At 40.3% G+C, this 17,241-nt stretch overlaps 1 long non-coding RNA gene across 2 annotated transcripts in view; it reads right to left on the reverse strand.

Moving 5' to 3' along the window:
• Window positions 1-311: 311 nt before the first annotated feature.
• LOC140693212 (uncharacterized) overlaps window positions 312-17,241 on the reverse strand; it is an 82,061-nt gene continuing 65,131 nt past the window's right edge. Inside the window, exons 8-10 of one of the 2 annotated variants that reach the window (XR_012068926.1) lie at window positions 9,648-9,833; window positions 6,944-7,168; window positions 312-381 (exon numbers count right to left, since the gene is read on the reverse strand). This is a non-coding gene — a long non-coding RNA (uncharacterized lncRNA). Of the gene's footprint in view, window positions 382-6,943; window positions 7,169-9,647; window positions 9,834-17,241 lie in introns of those variants that run through there. The other variant, XR_012068929.1, reaches the window with a different exon arrangement.

The raw sequence follows: 17,241 nt of genomic DNA on the forward strand, positions 1-17,241 counted from the left end.
GTATGAGTAAAGTTGTTTCTCCAACCCCCGAAAAATTTCCTCCAAGAACCGAAAACTCTGAATTTTGAAAGTAAAATACTATCATATAAAGAAATAAAATAAATAATCCTCTTCATCAGGGTGTTAAGATCTGACTGCAGAGTTTTCAGCAGGCCATACTGAATCCTAGCACAGAAAAATCTGATGGACTACTGGTGAGTAAGTTCCAGGAAAACGGCAGTAATTCCTCCACTTGTAAGAGGACACACACTCAATTATTGAAGGTGATTGTAAACCACATGCTGAAGAAATTCAGAAGATTCAGGCACCGTTTCTAGATGGTGATGACACGGAAGGACGGCTTGGATGCATGCTTCTAACTGAGTCACCGGCATTCTTACACTGCAGGGGGAAAAGGAGGCCCTCAGCCAAGAGCAGAGATTTTCCTGTCATGCCTCCCAGGCCATGCCTCGGGGACTCAGTGTCCTGTATCCGTCCGGCCCCAGGCAAGGACCCGCAGCGTGGCCCACCCAAGCAGGAGGGGCACTGTGCTTGAGAAAGCCCATCCCAGATGGGAGCAAGAGTGGCTGGTGGGGTTGTGTGAACCTATAAATGCTCATAGAAATACACCTGCATGCATTCAAGTGATAAAATTAAGGGTAGCAGGCTATTTAACAAAATTTCAATTGTCAGTTATAATGTTACCATTCTTTTTCTCTTGCCCCCTGCACTCTGAGACAGGCTTACGCTCTCTCACACCTGCAGCTCTGATGCAATAGTTGTGAAATCATTTTACTTTGCTGCAAGTGTCTTTGCTCCCCGTGTCGCTGTGACTGTCGTCTCTTAACACAGTCAGGTGTCTTCCTGGATCTCTCCCTGATTTCCTTCCTCCTGCTTCTCAGATCCTGAGATAAAGAACAGGTGAAGGCACATGACTAGAAAAGGCACTGTAGAGTTGACCAAAGTCCTCAGTGACCCCCTAGGTGAGTGCTGCCCTTACCTTCGATTCTCAAGGTTCTGCCCAGGGTGACATCCAGACAGGAGAGAGTCTTGGGCCCATTTAAAAGCTGTGTGGCTTGGGTGCGGGAAAAAGTGCAGCAGCTGGTTCCGTAGCCAGGCCCCTCCCCACCTCTGCTCCTCTCTTACCCGAGGCCCCGCTGCCAAGCCCTCAGGCTCCCTGACGTTCTGTCCTTCTCTTCTACTCTACTCCAAGCCCTTTTCCTCTTCCTGTATTCCCTGATTATCCCCAGCTGGAGTGATTTTTCCATCACAGTATCTGAAAAATTTTTCTGCAGCTGAAAAAGAGGTCTGAAGAGGTCAATGCACATATGCTGGTTCCTGAAGAGATCCCCTGTTTAGGGGCACTCTCACCAACAGTCACGGGACATCAGACATGTTGCAGGGTCGGCCACCCCCAACAAGAGTTTGCTGTGACACCAAGGAATGCACAGCATCCCTGTCACAAAGGTGTATTTGACACACTCATCCGTTATTAAGAAGCAAAAGTAAAAAAAATTGCTCATGTTTCTTACTAAAATTATTTATGAGGTAGAAAAAGAGATTGCAATACAAAAGAACAAATTTGACTCCATGTTAGATGTGTTCAATTATTTTTAAACCTGAACCCTGTTTTCTAGGCTCAGACTTGATATCTCTGCACCTTTTGTAAAAGAAAGTTGCCTTTAGCTTGAAATATCCAGGCTAGCCTATTGTCCGGGCTCTGATCTTTAAGGATGTTAGCTCTTCTACACTTATGTAGAGATGGCAAGTTGCAAAATAGAGAATAACCTTTGTTTTATTTTGGAGGGTTTACGGGGGCACCATAATTTGACCGACATGGACAGCTGCAAGTACACAGGATTACAAGGAGAAACAATTTGTACAGCAAGAAGTTTGCAACAGCCAACCACATCCCCAGCACTTTTTAGTATAAAAGGAGACTGAATTCTGACTTGGGGTAGAGAGTTCTCCTGGATATCACTATGCCATTTTCTGGGTCTGCCAGCTTTTCAAATAAAGTCACTATTCCTTACTCCAACATCTCATCTCCCGATTTATTGGCCTGTCATGCAGCAAGCAGAACGAGTTTGGACTTGGTAACAAAATGACTGCATTAGAGGTAGTATGTCTCCACTGTTTCCTCATTTCCAGTATGTCACAGCCTATCAATTTTATATGCTGTTTAACAACACAACCAAAATACCTATTATACGGAATTGATTCCACGGAAATAAAATTATTTCTACTCCTTCAAAACTTTTTTCTTTTCTATTTTATTTTGTTTTGCTTATTGAAAAGAAAATTCAAATCATTTATTTCACGTATTTTTTATAGCTACATACTGTAAATACTACAAAGATATTTAAATTGCAATAAAAATTGTCCGTATATTAGTATAAAGATATATACACAATCAATGCAGATTAGGAAAGGAGTGGATATTTACTGAATATCCACTGCACATCCAGTCTTTTACAAGCATATCCTGGAATATAAGCTCTGTTATTCATGGGCCCCCCACCCCCATTCTCACTGCCAAGACCCTTAGTAATCAACTACCAAGGCATAAGCATAGAACCACGCGATCATTATTTTAGGTATAAATGAGGGAATTAGCTCATTCAATTCTAGAACAGAAACCTTAAAATAAATACTGAACTTGTTTACAGATAAAGAAAATTGGACACAAAGAAGTACAGCTTCTCCCCCAAGTCACAAAGATAATAACTAGTAAAGGCAAGATATGAACTCATCTGCCTGATTCTAAAAACTAACGTGGAAATCCCATTCGACTGTGGAGGGTCCAGCAGCACAGCCTATCACCCTATCTTTGTTCAGATCTAGCTTTAGACAACCTGAGACAGCACACCATTCCTATGGAACTCGAGGGCAAATGATAACAAAAAGGATTTTATATTCAGTAGTTACTTAGGTCTCATTTATATAAAGTGTCAGCAGGTCAGCAGAAAACTCTGGAAAATATGAGTGGGTCCAGAGTTTTTGCTGATAAGAAACTCAATCTATCAGGATAGAGTGACCTTCCCATGAGAGGTCTCATGAAAAGGCAGCTGAGCAATGAAAAGTAGCAAGACCATGGAACTCAAGAAACAACGATCCCTGCCATCCCCTTCCCAGTTGCCTCCTCACCCTTGTGGACAAGATGGCAGAAGACCCAGGTTCTTGTCCAAGTTACACCAACATGGATTCTCACCCATAGAATGTTACGACTCTATGCTGCCTTAAGCCTTTTCCAACTCAAATATGATGACACCAATATCTCAGCAGGATGTCTATGTCTCCACTTTCTCTCTTCTATTAGGAGACTATATCTATGTCCAAAAAGCAGAAATCCAATTAAAAGCACCATGCACAAAGCCTGGTGAAATTATACGTAACAGACTTTGTCCTCACGCTCAGTGAATGAAAACTCAGAAAAAGTGGTCCTTCTCCCTCTGCAAGTGGGAGGTAGCCTGATTGTGTGTTTGTGTGTGTGTGTGTGCGTGCGCGCACATGTGTGTGTGTAAATCAAATACAATGTATTCTGGGATGTGTACAGATTTTTTTATGTTACTCTCATTTCATGAGGATGAGACAACCTTTAAAGTAATTTGAATCTAGTGTTCTGAGAGAGTCTCAGGCTGTTTTGGTGGAGGAGGGGAAAGGGGAAAGTAAAGGAGGAAAGAAGTAAATGAAGCAAAGGAGTAAGAATACTGCTAAGGAAAGGCAAGACATTAATTTTGTTCCTACTTGCATCACACACAAATTAGGGACCAGCTTTCCCCCATGTCTTGTCAAGCACTGAGTTGTAGAAGAAGAGGCGACAGCCCATTTCTCACTGAGCTTGTGACTGTACGTGGCATCTTATAGACATAAATTATTTACCCTGATCAAACACTCTAGCAGCAGGCCGTAATTCTCCTATTTTGAGAGACAGGAAAACAAGAATTGAAAGAGGGTATATAACTTGACAAAAGTCAGAGGACCAGTAAACTAAAGAGGATGAATTCAAACTCAGATCTGAATGCAGAGTCTGATCTTCCCACTCCCATGTTTCGAAAATCCTTAACACAGGCTCCCCAGCTCCTCTGCATTGATCCTGGCACCAAGCATTTCCCATGGTGATGGTCTCCAGTTCACACAGACACAGCGTTCTGTGCAGCCAATAACCTCCAATCGACCTTGATAATCTACCTGCCACGCCCACCAGTCTTCACCATACAGGCAGGAAAGCTGGCTTTTAAGTGCATCCAAAGCCATCCCTGGTTTATCCTGGACTCTTCAGCGGCTTTTCCAGTGTAAAGGCAGCCATGAAAGTGCTCACAGTTTGTACATGAGCCACACTACCTCTCTCCATCTGTCTCCCCACCTATACTACTTAGCTATGACCATTTTGAGAATCTTACAAATTTTTAAAAACAGAAAAGAAAGGATTCTGTAACAAGTACTTAATACTTACAAGTTTAAATGAGAAGTTACAAAGTGAGTATTCACAAACCGAATCTGCCTTCCTAGGTGTCAGTTTTAACAGTTAAAAAACATAAGAGCAAAAAATTCTCACTTACAAAATTAACAAAAACATCAACAATAATCTGGAATAAACTCAAAAACAATGCCCATGTTGTACATGCAGAAAGTACAGGAATGTAATGAGGGGTGAAGTAAGAGGTGTGAATGTAGAGACATCAACATATTGTATGGAGGAAAGCAGTTTTGTAAAGATGTATGTTCTCCTAAAGATAATTCAAAACTTACTAAATAATCCCATGACAACGCTTATCTGTTTTTTTTTTTTTAACTAGAAAAAAGTAGTTTAGAATTCTTCAGGAATAATAAAGTCATAATACTAGCCAAGAAAATTAGGGATGGAAAAAAAATCAAAAAAATTGTGCTGTCAGATATTAAATAAGTTTTTACAATATGTAAGATATAGTGCTGGAGTAAGAACGTAAGATTGACAGAAATTAACCGCGTTCTCAAAAAGAGACTCTAGTGTACATAAGTATTTTTTACAGGTGGGATTTCAAATCAAAGAGCAAAGTATGAATTCAATAATTGTCTTGGGACAATCAGAGAATCCCCTGGAAAAAACAAATTCTATTCCAATCATTATGACAACAAGAAAAATTCCACATAGTGATGTAAATATTAGAAAGTACTAATAACAGCAAATACAATCCTTTGCTCATATTAATTCAACTTCTCCTCAGTATAACAAGTACCATTATCATCTCCAACTTAGAGATTAAAAAAATCTACACAAGAGCTTTATAACATTATAAGAAAGTATTTCTAAGAATAATATCAAGGATAAAACCCAAAAAGAAGACAATTACTACCTTAAGATTAGTTTGGGCCACAATAAAAATGAACCTACTGAACAAAATGAAAGGCTAGAAATTACAAGAAAAAGCTCTGTGATACATGTTGATGAAGACATGGGGTTAATGTTCATAACAAACAAAGAGCTGTCACAAAGTAATAAGAAGCTCCCTCACTTAAATGTGTGCAAAGGACAAAAGGGATCATTCACTTTTTAAAAGTCAGAAGGCTAATGAATGAAAAATGCTTAATACATCACTGGCCATCAAGTGCAAACTAAAACAATGAAAAAGCACTTCTGCTCATCATATTGGCAAATATTTTTAAAAGATATTCTAGCTAGTGTCCATCTTTGAGAGAACAAACTGTGAGCGATCTTTTTGGAGGACGACATGTCAATGGATATGTAAACTCTGAAAAACTTTTGTACACACAGACTGAACTCCACTTTTAGGAATCGTTTCATTTAGAAAAAAATCAGTTCAAAAAGATGTACTCATCAGAGCATTTACACAGCACTCTTTACAATGGTGGGAAGAAAAGCTGAAGTGAAATCATATCCAGCGATAGAGAATTGGTTCCATAAGTTATTCTACATCATTTCATTCCCCACTGGAGAAGGAATTCCTAGTCAATTGAAAGGGCCTGTGATGCATGTAATTGTCACATCCAGGGACTAAATTTCCAGAAACCTTAACTAAAGGAATACTTATACAAGATCACAGGAATATTTGTACAAGAAGGATGCCAGTCAACCACCCTTTCTGACAGTGGAAGATGGAGAAAACTTAAGTGTCCACCATCAAGACAATGATGTGTTAAATAACGGCGAGCTGTGGGCACTAAAGTTCCGGTGTTTCGGCGTGGTCCAAGGCCTTGTCACCAGTACTCTCCCACTAAAGGTGTCCTTACACAAGAGACCAAACCTGCACATCAGGAGACCCCTTTACTCTATCTGAAAGGACCGGGTGAGTCTGGAGGGGGAGGACGTCTATGATATATACCTGAGTGAATAAACCGAGTTGCAGAAAACATACAGTATGGCCTTATTTTTCCATAAAGCATATTTACACACACATATACATAGATTTCTCATATACGTTTATGTATGTGTATATATATATGACATAGGCATAAAGGTCATGAAATATATACTCCACATTATCAGCAGCTTTTACTCTCAGGAAAAAAGGGGAAGGGAAGTAGGGGACTTTCGGTACCACAACAGATCTCTTTTCAGTATTCCAGTTAAGTTTACTTGGAATATAAAAGTTTACTTAAGTCCAAAGAAAAATGGACGATGCCTCCACAAGACAGAATGCTATACTGGTCATTAAAAATCATGCCAGGGGAGATAGAATATTGTAGAAAAATGTGTAATAAGCCAAATGGAAAATGGAGGTCTCCACACAGTATACAGGCACACATTGCTCGCTGGTTTTTATGACAGAGGTAATACACACTGATGAAAAGAACAGAAAATAGATGTTAAAGTGTTAATTATTATCTCTGAGTACTGGGACAAGGATAGACGCTTTTGACCCTTTTTTCAGAATTTTATATTAAATACACATTATTTTTCATCTGAAAAAAGCATTTTTAGATGTCTAGTACTGCACATTGGAAAAAATACACGAGTACTTACAGAAACAAATAACTAGGAGACACCGCAGCACCGTCACACAGTGTAGAAAGGGCGATCCTGAATAACACCGCGCAGTTACATAAGGACCCACAAAGTGAGAGCACCCGCTGTAACAGGGCGCGGCCCCCTTCTATTTGTCAGTTGTGTCTTCAGGGCTGAGGCAGTTCTGAGCACGGCCAGGGTCAGTGCTGGTGTCTGGATGGATGCCACTGAAGGTGAGGGCACCTGCAAGCCGAGAGGAAGAACAGAAATCATCCTCTGCTTTTTCTGTCTTATTTCTTTGTTACTTTTAAAGAGAGGAGTAGATAAGATAAACTGAATCTTCCCTACTGAAATTTCAGTAATGAAACCGTTTTTAAAGTGTTCACAACTTATATTCTGCCTATAACTGTCTTTTCAACAAAGCATCATATTTATTACATGCTAATTAACTCAGTTAATTAACTACCTGTTGAAACCTATTAAAGAACATGAAATACACTACGTGAAAGCAACAAGCCTGCAGTGACTACCTCAGCTGTCTTGACGGCAGTGCAGTCAGCCCCCACCATCACGTGGCCCTGAGCTCCTGATGCTGGTAAGAGAGCACGCTGCTGCCTCAGATGGAGAGAAACTTTAAAAGCATTTTCTGAAATCTACAGCACTGACAAAACATAACTGATAAAACCCAGGCTCCTTTGAGGCTGTCATTTCCGTTTCTGGCCAACAACCGTCAATGAGCAGAAACACCCCATTCCCGAGTCATGGGACTCACGTGGGCAGCAGTTTTGGAGAAATTTCCAGGTATAGAATTTAAACCAACTATACATAAAACTCTGAAAAAGAAAAGATGCAATACTCTGATTTTGGAAGACACTCAAAATATTCTCCTAAGCCTTGGTAGTTGGAAAGGCTGGGCTTCTCCTAAGCCAGTTATTTATTTCACAGCCAGTGAGCATCTCCCACAAACCCTGCTTCCCTGTGTCTGCTGGGAGCCTCAGGCACAATGATGCTTTCGATCTTATAAGTCACAAGGCAGATTCGTGTGTCACAAGCCTGCAACTCTCACACAGGCTCAACTCTGAGCCTCACTGTCTGAACTTGGCCCCATTTTCTCACCTGTTTATTTGATATCTGTTCTTCTGTAAGCTGCCTGAAATGCTTCCTGGAACAAGTCAGAAGAATGAGTGGGTAGAGAAACGGACAGATGGACAGGTGAGAGACGGGCAGACAAACAGAGAGACTCCAAGAGAAGGGGAGAAAACAAAATTTCTTATGCAAAACCCTCTTCTAGTCAGGGAAGAAAACCACCACGAAAATGTGTGAAGAGGCAGGTGGCCTAGGACTGTTTCCTGGATTCCATGAAATGTCACACCAAGAGATGAGAGGGTAGAACTATAAATAATAAAAGAAAAAAAGCATGCATGTTTGAAAAATATATCTACATTATGTACTTTCTAAAGAATAGATTCAAATCAGCAAGGCTCAATAACACAATCCTTGGGTATTTACAGAAGTGAGAATCCCATCTCCAATCCACAAAGCATCCCTTTGGAGCACTGAGAGTCTACACGGAGCGGTCATATAGCCATCACCGCAAAAGCTGTGCTATCCTGCACTTACGAAAAACGAGCAGCTGTGCTCGGGCTGCCCACGAGCGTCATTTACAGCCCACAGCACCCCTACGGGGAGGGATGACTTGCGAGCCCTGTCTCTGCAGGACAGAAAACAAGTCTGGGTGAGGCTAAGCCGACCTACCAGTTCTCTATCTCACAGGACTTGTCACTCCAGAGCAGGACTCGAACTCGGACCCACGTTTGTAACCACAGTACTACCGTACTTTATGTGCTTTTTGTGTGTATAATACATTTGTTTCTGGCATGAAAGTGTATTTAATAAATGATCGGTTGTCTTGTCTATCTCATTAGCTCACAATCTTTATATTTTTGAAATGTACTCTTCCCCTGGAGAAATGAACGGAAAGAGCGGTGGTCAGAATGACGTGGGGCTCCATTCTTTATCTGTTACCTCATCTCATTTAAGTCCCCAACCAGGGAGAAGGAGCAAATGTTCTCTTCAACTTTTAAAGAGAGTGCACCAGTGATGGTGACTTACTCAACTCCAAAACCAAGTCTGGGGGAAGGACACATGCAGCAACAAGAGCAGTATCACATGTAAGAAGGCGAAAAGAGCTCAGGGGATGGCTCAATGGGTCAGCCTGATTTAATTTCAATTGATAATTCAATAACACACTCTAAAAATACTAGCATGCAATGGATTTGCTCTTTCTTGACATCTAGCAAGTTTCCACAGCCCACATGTAACATTATCATGAACTAGTGAAAGGAAGAGTCCACAGACAAGGAAAATCAATGCCACAGGCACGCTGAAACACAGGCTGGAGGAAAGGAAGGGAAAGGGCATAGTAAAGAAGAGGGGAAATTCTGGGAAAAAGACATCATCACAAGGACTCTCAAGCATCATCCAGCAATCATATAATCATTCTTTCAAGAGAGAGTTACTTAGGTCTTATTTTGTGCGAGATTTTACAAAGGGCAAAGAGAGACCGCAGCGTCCATGGTGGCAGCAAGTTGCGGGGCTATAATACAATTCTAATCCCGGTACGTTGCACACTTGTCCTCAGTATAAAGGCAAAAAATAAAGTAAAATAATACTATGTAAACTCTACACATTGCTGAAAAAAAATTAAAGAAGACCTAAATACCTGGAAAGGCACACCACGCAAATTCCTGGATCAGTTGACAGCATTCTTGTGGGGGCAGCGCTTCCCAGAGAGATGCATACATGCAACGTGGTCTCGATCACAATCCCAGTGGGCTCCTCTGTAGTAACTGTCTAGCTGCTGCTACAATTCATATGGGAATTCGAGGGTCTCAGTAACCAAAACGTACTTGAAAGAGAAGAACAAAGTGAGAGGACTTGTAATTCTGAATTTCAAACCTTACAACTGTATCTCCAAGTGAGATTAGAGGCCATTTTTAAGTTATTATTGTGTTTATCCTTATTTTCTAAATTCTGTACAAAGAATATACCTGTTACAATAAGAAAAATAAAAAGTAAGGTATCTTTTAAAACATGCACACCGATTCATTCATTGGGAAAAAATTATTTTATCAATAAAGAGGTAAACAAATATCTAGTGAAAAAGGACTATTTAAAAACAAGTGTGCATTTACAATTTTCATAAATTGAAAACTGAAAAGCACAAACACATCAAGTTTCTAGGGAGACTGGTGAAACATATTAATAATTATTTTAAAAAATTCTAATTGAACAATGAAAACTCAAGAAAGGGAAACTCGTGATTGACAGCCAACAGCAAACACGTGGAGAGCAAAGGCCTAGAAATCACTGTTTCTTTAACTCTGCTACTAACTCAATAGGAGAGAAAATTCCTCACTGAGGGGACAGTGGAATCCCATGCATAAGATACGATACACAGTACAAACTACAGTAGTATCGGGAGTGAATATCTTAGAAGAATCCTGAAGTAACAATGTTGCTGAAAAACTATAAAAACACTGACAGACAGATTAAAACACACAGTCATATATATTATATAGAAACATATGAAGTCTGCTCCCATGTTGCATAGAAATACAAACATATATGTTCATTTATGGGCACTGATTACTTTATCCCAGGTAGAATATTTCAACTAAAGCAAATAATCAATATTACACTCCTCTTGTCAAATCTACTTGGTAAGTTACTCTGCTATGTAACCATAATGTGTCTAAGATAGATCTAAAATTACTGAAAAAGAGCTTTGTACGGTTTCTTGAATTCTTTTCAAAATTCCAAGCTTAATTTTAAAATAGATCTGAGCAGTATTTCTATATTACCTTTTCCCTTGTGAAATGAACAACACAGTCTGTTGTCAAAATTCTGTCCTTACAATGATTCACGAGCACCGTATCCTCACAAAACTGCTGGACAGCAAGGAACTATCCAGACACTGTGACCAAATAAATGAAACACAAGGAAGACAGTGACCCTATTCTGGAGGGCTTATAGTCTGTGTCAACACTGGGGTTTTTACTTGATTGGTTTGATTGGGTAGCAAAATAAAATCAATCAAGTACTTTCTTTGAGCATTCTATAAGTCATGACTGTTTTTAGTGTCACTAGCAGGAAAGACTTAAGCATGACTTGATTAGGTCAACTAGCAACAATCATCACTGGAGAGTGAGTAATAAAGAAGTAAACTGATAGCAATGCTTCTGCCTACATGAGACCTAAAATAAATCTATATTGATCTCCGAAAGGAAAATGAGGAGATGAGGTCCCCAATGAGAAAACAAACTAACAAGAAATCAGAAAATGAAAGGCGTTTTCATTAACGATTCCAGGCAGTAGTGGAGCATGGTGGTGAAGATCACAAATGCTGGGGACAAACATGAGGGTCTGAAATCCCACAGCACTGGGTAGCTGTGACACTGATATTTCAGTGAAATTTTCTGCATCTCAGTCTACTATCCATAGACTGGGGACAAGAACCGCACCCATCTCCTAGAACGTTCCTACAAATTAAGTTATTTTATATATAAAAGCTTAAATAAAATACCTCAGAATTTACATAATACCCCAAAAGCCCAAGGAACAAAGAAAACAGAGATAAATTGGAGTTCATCAAAATTTAAAATTTGCTTCAAAGGGCACCATCCAGAAAGTGAAAAAACAACACACAGGAGAAAATTTTTTCAAGTCATTTATCTGATAAGGAATTTGTATCTCCAAATGAAGAAAAAAAAACCTATCACTCAACAATAAAAAGGCAACTCAATTAAAAGGTAAATAAAGGATCTGAAAAGGTATTTTTCAAGGAAAATATACAAATGTCCAATAAGCACAATGAAAGAATGTTCAATAGCATTAGCTGTAAGGGAAATCAAGTCAAAACCACTAGGAGAAACCGCTTCACACTCACTACAATAGGTTACAATAAAAAAAAAGGGTAACAAGCACTAAAGAGGACACAGAGGAAGCGGAGCACGCAGCCCTTGCTGGTGGGGACGTAACACAGCGTGGTCACTTTGGAAAACAGCCTGGCAGGGCCTCAGAGAGTTGAACATTTGGTTTCTGACTGACCCAGCAATTCTGCTCTCTGGGCACACACGTAAGAGAAATGAAAACAAATATCCACATAAAAAATCCCACATGAGTGTTCACGGCGACATTACTCATCACAGCCAAAAAGCAGAAACAACCCAAATGCCTATCACCTGATGAATGGGTAAACAGTGGGGCCCAGCCATAGAGTGGAATGTTATACAGCAATAGCAAAGCATAGAATAGTGACTAAGGCCACAACATGAGCAAACATTGAAAACGTTACTCAGTGTGAAAGAAGTCAGTCACAATAGACCGTTCCACTTACATGAAGTGACTCGATTTACATTAAATGTCCAGCACAGGCAAATCCACAGAGAGAAAAGTGGCTCCTTGGGGCTGGGGGAGGATGGGGAAGATGGGAATGTCTGCTTATGCATACGGGGCATCCTGTTGGGGGGATGAAAATGTTCTAAGATTGAATGGGATGCACAATTCTGGGCATAGAGTAAAAACCGCTGTACATTTTAATGGGTGCATTGTATTAAAACTCTTAAGAACAAAAGGACCTTGGGCCAGTATCTTCCATAGTAAATGCAAATTGCTAACTTTTATTAGAGGTAAAAGAAACTGCCCTCAGCATGAAAGCAGGAGATCAGCAAATGTGAGTTAACCGAAATTGGACAAGAGCATTTCACTTGAAACAGTTGCTGAGTGTACACGAAATATTCAGAAATAGGAAAATCACATTGACATCACGAAGAAGGATTCTGTTTCAAATGCAGATCAAGGATTCGGCAAGCCCAGCTGCCAGAAATGACCAGAGAAGAAACCTGGTTTATTAAACTAGCACCAGAGACAACAAGGAATGGTGATGAGGAAAGCAGGCGGCGAATACCTGGAACAATTTGCTACAAATAATTTCTCCACCGAAAATTTAAAAATAAAATGAAAGTGATGAAATGCTCTGTTGACATCACGTGAATGGGCTTCCTTCGGTGCTTGACTGTCCTGTAACCCCGATTGAGAGACTCAGGAGAATCAGCATGGCTCCTGGGTGTCCCCAAAGGACTGCCCACCAGCACGCTGACCACCATCACATCTGCCAGGGTTGAATTGCAGAGAAGAGACCAAGTTCTGAAGGGCACAGTAAATGTTGACAAGGGAAGAAAAGGCTGAGGTCAGTCCTGGGACAGAGGCCCTCTGAGCAGAGGCCAGAAGGCTGCAGGTGAACCGCAGTAGACCTGGGGCAGGAAGGGATCACGAGGGAGCATATCTCAATTCTCTTCTGTCTCTTCCTCTGGTAGGAGAGATAAAGCCTGCATCCTTCTCACCTGGAAATGTGGGTTCTGGATGGCAGAAGTCTTACCGACACGGAATGATTATTAAAGACTCTGTGGAAAAAGTCAAGAAACCAAGAGGGAGTAGGGAGCCATCTCCATGAGCCTCTCAAATGCTCCCATATTTATTGTGTATAATCAAAGGAAAAATTCTTTTGCAGTTGTGAAATAATAAGGAGGAAATTCGGGAAAGACAGGATGAGGCAGAGATTATAGAATACACAATGAGTAAAAAGGATTAGTGTATCTTTAGGGAAGTCATGGGGTGAGGGGAACAAGATACATTTTTAGATATGTTCATTACAAAGCAGACCACCAGACCAGCCAGGTCCTTGTTTTGGGGATAATACACTATCTAACAACACACAAGCCCAGCGTTTATAGATGAGGGTCTCGGTCCTTGCTTTGCAACCAGCAGAGTGCTATCTAAAACCTCAACTACACAAGCAAAGCATTGTCTCTGCTTTTTAAGGCAAGGAGACTGGAGTGGGGATGCACAGGCACTTGCTTGCAAAGCAGTATCAAAGCATATTTTTTCTTCTTAAAATTCAGAGGCGACTGGGGTGTGTTACAATTTGTTAACCCAATCATGGGCTCCCACATGGAACCATTATGGAGGACACCCTAGGATGACAAATACTGGATGTGGGTCTTTTCCTGCCATCTTCAGCCACTCTAGCAGGGTCTAGGCACATCCGAGAATAAGGATCCTACAGAACCACCCACACTCTTAACTCCTGGTGCTTGAAACTTAATTTTAGCTCTACACAACTTAACATAGAAAAGTTTCAGAAATAAAAGATATAATATTCCTTTTATATCTCATCATATTTCTGATTTTTCTGATTGCTCTAAGCTACTTCTACTTGGTAAAGCACCTCATTCTGCAGCTGAATTCAGTAATTTCCATTGTACATTTCTAGCCAGTTTGGGCTCTCTAACTTCTATTGGTCAAATACCGATACACTTAATTGATTTCTTTGTTTATCAATTTCAGCCAGGAGGAGAGGGAGTGTCACTCTTTTCCTCAGCCCACCCTCAACTCTTTTCTCATCAACTCAGGCCTCCTGAAAACAAAACAAAGCATTTTTTTCCCTTCTACTCTTTCCACAAACCCAACATGAAACATCAGCCTGGAGAAAGTATTCAACACAAATGTTAAAACAAAAATCTATAAACCTGAAGCCACTCCATCTCCGAATCATGATACACAATGACATGAGAGTAAGTGTGTCAGGCACAAAGCATGCGGGAGTCTGACCACCTGATTTCTATTCTTCAAAGGAAGGAAGGTTTTCGTATTTTCTATTATCATTCTTGGTCATTGTTTCTGATTATGCCAAAAAATAATTTATGAAATAATTATGCACTGCAATAACTGATTTTTATTGTATCAATTTTAGAAGGCATTCAGAGGGGATAGGAAAACCCACCTCTGTAAAAAATGCAATATTTCTTCCCCTGTTAAGAACATGTATACAAAATGCAACAGAGAATTCAAATTCTTGTGGAGAGGAGCAAAAGCCACAGAATCAAAGCAAAGTCATTACAATGAGTCAATTTAAAATTCACTGGACAAACATGTTCAATGCATTCAAATAATTTTAAAGGCATGCTGTAAACCATTCACTTAATGATCTGCAGACTAGAGGAGGAATTTCCCTCTTTAACAGACAACAGATATCAATAGGGTGCCCCACCAAACAAGGAGCAGTGAACAATCAGGTTTTTAACAGTTCTGAGAAATCAGCATGTTCTAAAGATCAAAATCCAGAAATTTTAAACATTCATTCAAACCACAATGAAACAAGCACTTAAAGAAAAAAAAAAAAAAGAAACTAAGCACATAGATCATGTAGACAGAACAATGAGAATTTCTTGTACTGCTGGAAGAAAGAACAGGCTATAGCCTTTTACTTGAAAAATAAAACTACTTTTAAAGATAACTGCTAAAACACATTTCATCATTCATGTTGCCTTAAAAAATCTGAGGTACTTGTATCTGATCAGAAAAGCAATTCTGAGTAATAGTATGTTAAAATTCAGTGCCAATTTGCTTTAGAAGAAAAGAGAAAAGTTACTGTTTCTCATTCTGCACAAAGTTTAAAGAACCTCCCTGCCTCTATCTCCTCCCATTTCCTAAGCTCATGCTCCCTAACCCTTCTGAAACAAGTATGAGAAAGTCCTATTCCCAATATGCCAAATGACAACAGAATGTCAATTTATTAGTGTAAATACATGCCAACACCTTGAAATGGAGGAGAAAGTTATCAGAAGTCTATATGGAATTTCTTTCTACCTTCCTGAAATCACACACACAAACGTTCACACAGACACAGACACAGACACATACCCCCTGGATTACTGGGCACTTCCCAAGCTTAGTATCTACAACTTGTAGAAGATAACTTTGTAGTTAATTTAAAATACAAAACTGTCAGCTTTTGAAAGCCTTCATCATCTGCTAAACCATCTAAATATCAAAGAGACCCAATTAGCCTTCTCTGTAGAATGTAATTTCCCTTGATGGCAAAACAGACCCTAAGAAGTACTGGATCAAAGATTCGTGTTTATCACTACCTATGATCGTTTTTAAGCACATTAACAGATTCAGAAATGTATGTCTCAACAACATTTATTCCTATTGAAATAGCATACGTCTTCAATTGTCTATACAGTGACTAGGTCCCATGATGGTGCTTAAGAGCTATTTTGTGTATAGCAATATATATTTTCAAGCGCAGAAAAGAAGGGTGTGTATTACTCAGTTGTAGAGCACCTGCTTAGCATGCACAATGTCCTGGCTTCAGTCCCCAGTACCTCCAAAAAAATAAATAAAAATAAATGCATATTTAAAAATAAGAATAAAGTTATAAAAAATGCAGACTAAAAACCACTACAATCTAGGTGCTACAATTATACTAAAAAAACAAGTGTTTCTATCAAATATTAACTATATGTCAATCACAGAGACAACCACAAGTCACACCTGAAGCATCAAGTGTGATTCTCAGCAACCCTACTAAGTAGACACGGATGAGAAACCCGGCTCTGCGGATGAGGAGACGGAGCTCGGAGGAGCCGGGGACGCTGACCGTCCTGCTCCCCGTGACACCGCGTCAGCCCAGGGCAAGTGCTGACAGAGCTGCACTGAGGGGACACCCAGCTGCATGGAACCTTGGGGCACTGGGGAGTCCCAGAAAACACTAAAAATTGTTCAGTGAAAAACCAGCTCAAATATTTTACACTGTGCCCCATCCTTTAAAGAGGGAACATGACTGAGACCTTTTTGATGCCTCCGTGTCCTTTCTGCCATCATCAGTTACTTGTCCTCACAGCATGACCAGTGATGATCTGAACCCCATATGAAGTGTACTCAGATGGCAGAGCTTTTAAAGCTGTTTTATGAAGTTTGTAGACTCTGTCTATGCCTCACACAGGCGGTCATCCATCACGTCTCACCGGTGTGGACGTACCACCTAAAATCACTCCTTTCTGCTTTTTAAAATCCCTTCATCTACTCCAGAATTTTCAACAGCAAAGAAGCAGCTCAACCACAGACAGTGGACAGTTTTTCAACAAATGGATTCGAGCAGCCCATCTGACTACCTGGAAGCCCTTGTCTTCTATTAAACCCACTTTCAGGTACTTCATCATTTTCTGATTGGCGGACTCGGCCTCTGACTGGCCTAGTCAGAGAGCTCCCAACCTCACATCCAGGGGTGGGAGAGGACCCTGCGGTTGGGGAAAATCAGTGAGGAAGCTGGACAAACTCCAGCCACGTCTGCACGGGTAGAAGTGCCACAACGTGCTCAGAAATTATACCGTCATCACCCCTGGGCTTCCATGGACTGGTTTCACATTAACCAAACTCATGAGACACTGATGCAAGAAAACCAGAAACTT

The sequence above is a fragment of the Vicugna pacos genome, unplaced genomic scaffold (genome assembly GCF_048564905.1).
Source record: "Vicugna pacos unplaced genomic scaffold, VicPac4 scaffold_19, whole genome shotgun sequence".
Taxonomy (NCBI): domain Eukaryota; kingdom Metazoa; phylum Chordata; class Mammalia; order Artiodactyla; family Camelidae; genus Vicugna; species Vicugna pacos.